This window comes from Nannobrachium achirus (assembly GCF_963921795.1).
Source record: "Nannobrachium achirus genome assembly, chromosome: 17".
In the NCBI taxonomy this organism is placed as follows: domain Eukaryota; kingdom Metazoa; phylum Chordata; class Actinopteri; order Myctophiformes; family Myctophidae; genus Nannobrachium; species Nannobrachium achirus.
This window is the reverse complement of record NC_137824.1, coordinates 47,181,266-47,189,246: the sequence shown is the minus strand read 5'-3', so window position 1 is coordinate 47,189,246 and position 7,981 is coordinate 47,181,266. Positions and strand designations below refer to the sequence as shown.

Below are 7,981 nucleotides of genomic sequence, written 5' to 3'. Positions count from 1 at the left end.
CAAATTCAATCTCAGTTTTCTCATTACTGGTTTTGGAGATACTGAGACCCCATATTGGTCAAGAGATAGTTGAGCTTAATCTGATGGGCTTCTGTGTTATAAGGCCAGTGGAAAGCGATGATCCTGGGATCCATGGGTTTTGATGGGGAAATCAACAGCGCAGTGCAGCAGATGGAAGCTCGAGAGCGGAGAGAGTCAGCTAGAGGCGTGCTGAGTCAAGCTTTGCTCACCGTTATTTGTCCAGATATATCCGTGGGATTCTAAACAGCAGTTCTTGAGGTCTGTCGGTGGGGGTAGAGTTCCTGACAAGGAGATGGCATTTTAAAGGCAAAAGTCACACAGAGAGGCTGTAGAGTAAAAGAATACTTAATATTATACAACAGTTCGTTCAGGTCAAGTATAGTTTAACTGGACAAGAGGCATAACATGAGTGCTGATCCAACAATACAACAGCACAGCAATGGTCTCATCTCGTGGTCTCTTAATAAGTGACTCAATAACTCTGCGCACGCACGCACACGCGCGCACACACACACACACACACACACACACACACACACACACACACACACACACACACACACACACACACACACACACACACACACACACACACACACACACACACACACACACACACACACACACACACACACACACACCCCGACCGTGTGATTTAGGATTCACTGCTGTGAGTAGGCCTATTTCCTATGATGAAGTATCCTTGTTTTCCCTAGTGACGCCCCCATGACAATACTTAAGTGAAATACCACTAAATGTTTAAGAGGGAAAGTCAAAGTAATTGTGTGACTTGGTGATAAGAATCTAATTCTCTCTCATAACGGTCTAAAATTCCCCACTCATTGCACCGAGCAGCCGATCAATACTGTTGACGTTCTGGAAAATGGGTCAGGATGTGTCTGAGTAGACGCGTCGCAAGGGAGCAACATGAAGCACTGCAACACCGACATCTTATCACACCTCACAGCCCTGCAAGAACATGACCAAAGGAAAGAAATGAAAGGCCTGCTTTTGGACTGGGCCCAAACACATGATGGTGACTAATGAAGTTGTGAAAGGCAAAAAGTCTCTGGAGGCGAGAGACACAGGGAGCACACGTCTCGCGCATTCATGGGTAATGTGCTTTCTGTGATTAGCTTCGAGTAGACCCTCATCTATCCTGTTTGAGTTTACTTAGGGGCCGGGCTAACACAGCACACGTAGAATAGGGGCGTCAATTGGGTATGGCAGGGGTATGCAGCTGCCATACCCTGGGTCCAGGGGGGGAAATAAAAGTTACTTTTAAATATAAATCCATGAATGTCTCTTTGTCTATCTGCGCTAAATTACAGTAAAATAACTACAAATGCAAAATTTTACATAATGGTCACTTTAACAAGCCCAGCTGGCACACGACGTCAGTACAACGTTGGGACAACGTTGTACTCCAACGTTGGATGACCATTGGATTTTGGTTGTAAATGAAAGTTTGTCTGACGTCCTAACCTAACGTTGGTTAGACGTCAGAACCTGATGTTGCTTTGACGTCGTAACCTGATGTTGGTTTGACATCTTAAACTAACGTCGATTCAACGTTAATCTCTGATGTTACATAGACGTTGATTAAAGGTTAGACTCCCAACGTTGGATACCAGTTGTATTTTGGTTGTAAATGAAAGTTTGTCTGACGTCCTAACCTAACGTTGGTTAGACGTCAGAACCTGATGTTGCTTTGACGTCGTAACCTGATGTTGGTTTGACATCTTAAACTAACGTCGATTTAACGTTAATCTCTGATGTTACATAGACGTTGATTAAAGGTTAGACTCCCAATGTTGGATACCAGTTGTATTTTGGTTGTAAATGAAAGTTTGTCTGACGTCCTAACCTAACGTTGGTTAGACGTCAGAACCTGATGTTGCTTTGACGTCGTAACCTGATGTTGGTTTGACATCTTAAACTAACGCCGATTTAACGTTAATCTCTGATGTTACATAGACGTTGATTAAAGGTTAGACTCCCATCGTTGGATACCAGTTGTAAATGAAAGTTTGTCTGACGTCATAACCTAACGTTGGTTAGACATCGTAACCTGATGTTGGTTTGACATCTTAAACTAACGTCGATTTAACGTTAATCTCTGATGTTATATAGACATTGATTAAAGGTTAGACTCCCAACGTTGGATACCAGTTGTATTTTCGTTGTGAATGAAAGTTTGTCTGACATCATGACCTAACGTTGGTTAGACGTCATAACCTGATGTTGGTTTGACATCTTAAACTAATGTTGATTTAATGTTAATCTCTGATGTTACGTAAACGTTGATTAAAGGTTAGACTCCCAACGTTGGATGTTGAAAAAGAAAGTTTGTCTGACGTCATAACCTAACGTTGGTTAGACGACATAACCCGATGTTGGTTTGATGTCATAACCTGATGTTGGTTTGACATCTTAAACTAACGTTGATTTAATGTCAATCTCTAATGTTATGTAGACGTTGATTAAAGGTTAGACTCCCAACGTTGGGTTTTTAAGTTTGATTGACGTCATGACCCAACATTGGTTTGATGTCAATCTCTGATGTCATGTAGACATTGATTAAAGGTTAGACTCCCAATGTATTTTTGTTGAAAAGTAAATCGGATTGACGTCATAAGGCAAACATTGATTTGATGTAAGCATCTGATGTTATCTTGACATTGAATTTTGGTTGGTCTCCTAACGTTGGATAAAAGTTATTTTAGTTGAATAAAATTGGACTGACATAATCCAACGTCAGCTTGATGTTAATCTCAGATGTTATGTAGACGATTACTGGTTCAACTCCAAATTTGGATACAAGTTCTAATTTGGTTAAATGAACATAACCCAACGTTGGCAAGACGTCATCCTCCAATGTTGGTTAGACATGTAAGCAAGAGGTGCATTGCTGTCAAAACCCAACATTAGGTTGACATCAATGACCAAAGTTGGAAATGCAAAACATCAGAGGGCGTGAAAACCAACGCTAACATCACATCAACTTCCAGACATATGACAGTATGACACCAAATTGTGTCAAGTACTGAATAGTGAATAGAGGGTAGCTCACACAGCAGTCACTAGGTCTGATTAAGCTTGATCCAGAAAAGAACATAACAGTTCACCTTTTTTTTACCTTAACACTGGACAAATAAAGAAATACATTAAATAATAGCACAGCCTACCTCAGAGAGAACTTCCAGACAGTTTCCTTTTTACTTGCATATGTCCCACAACAACAACAAAATTATTAATAAAATATATTCCGGTGTGTTCACAACAAAAATATAATAATTAAAAAATATAATCCAGTGAGTTCACAACAACAACAAAAATTATTTAAAAAAGTATATTCCGGTGAGTTCACAACTACAAAAAATAATTAAAAAAATGTATTCCGGTGAGTTGCCAGATTAAACTGTAGGTCCAAACAGAACTACCAAGATCCCCCAGAATTCACAGTGTCAGTTCAATCAGTTCTGAGTGCATGCGTTTGTGTCCCCCGCTGCCTCCTCTTGCCTGCATGTCCAGTGAGCTACCAGGTTTTAGGTCCAACCAGAACTAATTCAAGTTATATCAGTCCATAGTGTCCCTCTTGAAATGGACAGTTCCCCTGTGTCTCCCGCCTCTGCTGCTTTAGGTTGTCCTCTGCTTCTGGGTTGAACGTCATGACGGCATCTGTAGAAAAAGAGAATACAACATATGTAACATGCTGTCATAACCTTACACCACCACATTGTCATGTTTTGCAAATTAAATTATTTACAGGTGTGTCTACAAGGTCACAATGCATACAAAAACTTGAAAACTTCACATCATGTTCACCCTCATAACCTTAAAATAACAAGAGTTCAGTTGGTTAAGCAGGCCCTCACCCAGAAGAATTAAATTGTAAGACACTGAAAACCACAGAACACCCAAACCTTATACTGTGTTATGCTGTGCATTACTTCTTACTTACTTAAAAAGCTTGGTCACAGAGGTGCTTCTTCTCTCCATCCTCTCAACGACTGGACCCAAGCAGACACATCACGCCAGCTAAGAGAGAGAGAAGAAAGAAGGAAATAGGTTAGACCAGGGTTTCCTAAAGTGGGTGCTGTTGCACCCTAGGGTGCCTTGATGCCAGTCCAGGGGTGTCTCAGAATAATCTGATCATCAATATCACTACATCAATATCAGTTCACTAAGTAAAACTGACCTGATTTGTGAGGAGTTATTTTTCCATCTACGGCCAACTCTCTTCTGCAAAAATAGCAGATCTACAAGCTCACAACATGTCACGACGCGCTGTGAGCTTGTAGATCGGCTATTTTTGGTGAACCTTCCTCCCAGAATAGGGATGCTGGGGTTCAAGTGGTTAAACATAAAGTATAAAGTTATTTTCAGTCAAGTTCTAATGGAAACTGATATTTCTCCAATGGTGTAAGATTCAAAATATTTACAGTGTACTTCAAGGGTGCTGTGGATTAAAATATTATTTACAGGGGCGAGGTGACCCGAGTCAAAAATGTTTGAAACCCCCTGGGTTAGACACCAAATCAAAGACACTTGCCATTGTATCAAATGGAAGGACATGTTTTGCCCAATTACATTATTTACAGATTGGTGTGTGCCAATTGTCTGTCCTTGGTCAACATGAAGTTACCTTGTATTGCTCTAAAATACATCAGTCTTCTCCAAAGCCACCTTCCTTTTCCCCCTTCATGTGGTTACCGAAGAGCCTGAAGAAAAACATATTACATTTTTGTGAACAATATAGTAGGGTAAGGTTCTTTTGTAAACATGGCATATAATCTCTTGATCCCTTGTTGATCAGGTGGCCCAGGGTGGTCCGCTTTTTTAAACCCTCTACACCAAATCTGCTCAGCAACAGCGGGTCTATAAGCTACATTCATGCAAAATTGTATTTATTTATTTTCACATAATTTTCACATATGACATTGTCATAAAAGGGGGTTCCAGTGGTTAAGCTGCGAAAAAATGAAAACATGCAGACAGGCCATCGCCTAGAATAATTAAACAAATAATTATGCAGACACTGAAAACCACATCACACAAGGGTTAATTCATATTGTATGTTGAAACATGCAGAGAGGGAAGCAAGCACATCTCCAAAGATTTACAGGTGCCGAACCAAGGAATATATAATATACACACCATGGAAGGAGGAGGTTCACACACTGTTCCAGAGCTCCAGTAAATAGTTTATTAGGATAGAATAATAACTATTTACCGGAGCTCTGGAACAGTGTGCGAACCTCCTCTTCTTCCATGTTGAAACATGCACTTTATACTGTGACTCATATAAAGCCTACCAAGGTCTTAAAAGCTTGGTCATCACAGAGATGTTGCTCCTCTCTCCATCCTCTATCCTGTCAACCACTGGCACCAGGTCCGAAAGGACTATCAGACACGTCACGCCACCTGAGAGAGAAAGAGAGGTTAGACACCCAATCAAAGCGTTATAATTTTCCATCGCACAACAGTTTGTAGATTGGCTATTTAGTACAAAACAATGATCAGACTACCTGGTTGTTATCTCCCAAGAGTAGAAACCACCATGTCTATCCCAAAGGAAAGGCGGGACAAGCACAGCAGACACCTGAGAGAGAGAGAGAGGGAGAAGTGAAAACAGACTAGTGACTAGTTCATACATGTTTGCTTCCACATAAGACAGGACTGGACACTGCGTCACAAGAACAAGCAGCCACCCAACGTACGGCACCTGAGACACAGAGAGAAAGGAAATAAAATCAGCACAAAAAGAAAGGAAACTTGACTTCGGTCCATTATCTCCCCTTTAATAATACCAATTTGTATTGTTTTATATCATTTTTATCATTGATTCGTCACCTTTACAACAAAGTACAGCTTGTAAGCATCGGGCATTCGAGGCATGAGCTACACAACCTAACGTGTGGGTGCGCTACCCGATCAAGGTTTTGCCAAAATGGCTTGCAATATTGTTCTGCTGGCATTTACTCTCATTGTGGGCTTCCCTGACACTGAGCTTAAAATTAACAAAGTGTAAAAATGGTCAACATGTGTTGTTTTTTCTTTTCCTTATTACTGTGGGAGAGTGCAATCATTCAATCATTAAAGGGGAGATATAATGGACCGAAGTCACAAAAATAGCTGATCTACAAGCACACACAATGTGAGGCTGTAGAATGGCTTCTCAGTTCAAATAAATCATTATTAATTAAGTAAATTACCTGGTTGGCTTAGCTCCCAGGATCACCTCATACCACCACAGAGACACCTCATGTAACAGAGAGAGAGTGAAAAAGGAAATGAATAGGTTAGATTTTATCATACTCCATCAAACAACAATGTTGCATTAGACACAAAATTATCTACAAGAACACATTGCATAATATGAGCATGTACAGTATATTATTTAGTACTTGACTAGTTCCTGCAGTGATTGGCTGCAGTAGATTGGCATTCAGACCTGTTTGTAACACCTGTGAAGTGCAGCTTTGGCAGTACAGGGTAAGAAGAGAAGGAGAAGTCTCATGCAAAAGTCATGCTGTATTCTATATTGGATCTTGGATATTATACCACAGGATGAAGATACCTTTTATTTTCCTATTGTGGATTACTACTGGATTTCCTGGATTAAAAAGGACTTTGCTAAAGGGTGGTAAGAGGAGACTTAACCTACCATATTGCATAGACTGGTTTTCTTTTCGACGTTGGAATTTTCTGTTGACAGAAGAAAAACAAAAGTTGAAAGACTACAAAATACATTACAAATGAGCCATGTACCACACACACACACACACACACACACACACACACATACACACACACACACACACACACACACACACACACACACACACACACACACACACACACACACACACACACACACACACACACACACACACACACTCCTGTTAATCACTTCTAGCTCCCACTCCCACTTTGAGAACCATGGCACAAAATCAGTGTTTGTCAATTATGCATTTGAGCCATGGACCACCATTTAGTGAGATTTAGCCTCTCAGTCTCATACCTAATAATTTAGGAATACAGATCATGTGTAAAAAATAATTTAGCTTGTACATTTGGTTTGATTTTACAGTAATTAAAAGATCTATAGGGGTCCATTTGGTTATCAACTCCCCATCATTTAGCTGGGGACCACCTGGAAGGCTGGAACCAACCTAACATTACTAAACAAACACTATATAAATAGCAATGATTACTGTCACAATAACACTATTTAACTGCTGAATAAATAATGGACCTTGGAAACATTATATAATGGAAACTTTTTTACAGGAATGAGGGTTCCTGTCACATATTAAAAGGGGTCTGCAGCCAAATAGTCATTTTGGATTTTGGGGTCCTTGACATGAAAAGGGCTGAAAACACTGGAGTATGAATTGTAAATAGTGAAGTTGTAAAAAGTATTGGAAGCAAAAGCAATCAATTAAAATAGCTTTACATACCTGTGTCATCTCCCTGCTCCAAAACTCCTTCTCTGTGTGCAAAAAGTCTCCATAATGTAGATTTAATCCCACAAATAGACTGGCAGCAACCTATCTTCCTGTTCAACAATCAACAGTGATTTTATTTAGTTTAGTTTTATCTTAAATCACTTTTAGACAAGCAGCTCTCAATGCTTGCTGTTGGTGACAAATGTAACTGCTGTGGGCTGTTTGGATTCAAAGTGGGGGTGTGCTCTCAGCAGAGCCAGTGGTAGCTGGCCACATCACAGTCACATGACACACAGCCAATCAGGCATTTGCAATTGCATTGTGGGCAGTGTAGTTGATTTTCAAACTGCTTTCCATAAACACACATATATTGTGTTCCTCTCTGTAACTACAAAGATGGCTCCCTTCATCTTTCATATGTTTCCTCCAAACTATAATATCCCAAAAGATAGGCATTAAAATGTGTTTTAATCAGATTTAATTACAGATGATAATTTGCTTGTATA

The 7,981-nt window shown here is 40.0% G+C and overlaps 1 long non-coding RNA gene across 2 annotated transcripts; it reads right to left on the bottom strand.

Annotated features, from left to right (window-relative positions):
- Nucleotides 1-3,217: 3,217 nt before the first annotated feature.
- Nucleotides 3,218-7,678, bottom strand: LOC308301878. Of its 2 annotated transcripts, XR_013962918.1 has the most exons (8): nucleotides 7,488-7,678; nucleotides 6,692-6,732; nucleotides 6,240-6,286; nucleotides 5,553-5,626; nucleotides 5,340-5,448; nucleotides 4,670-4,745; nucleotides 3,986-4,062; nucleotides 3,218-3,702 (listed from the first exon to the last, which is right to left on the bottom strand). It is a non-coding gene; the product is annotated as an uncharacterized lncRNA (long non-coding RNA). The 2 variants fall into 2 exon arrangements; XR_013962917.1 differs by having other exon boundaries at nucleotides 6,240-6,732.
- Between the last annotated feature and the right edge of the window lie 303 nt (nucleotides 7,679-7,981).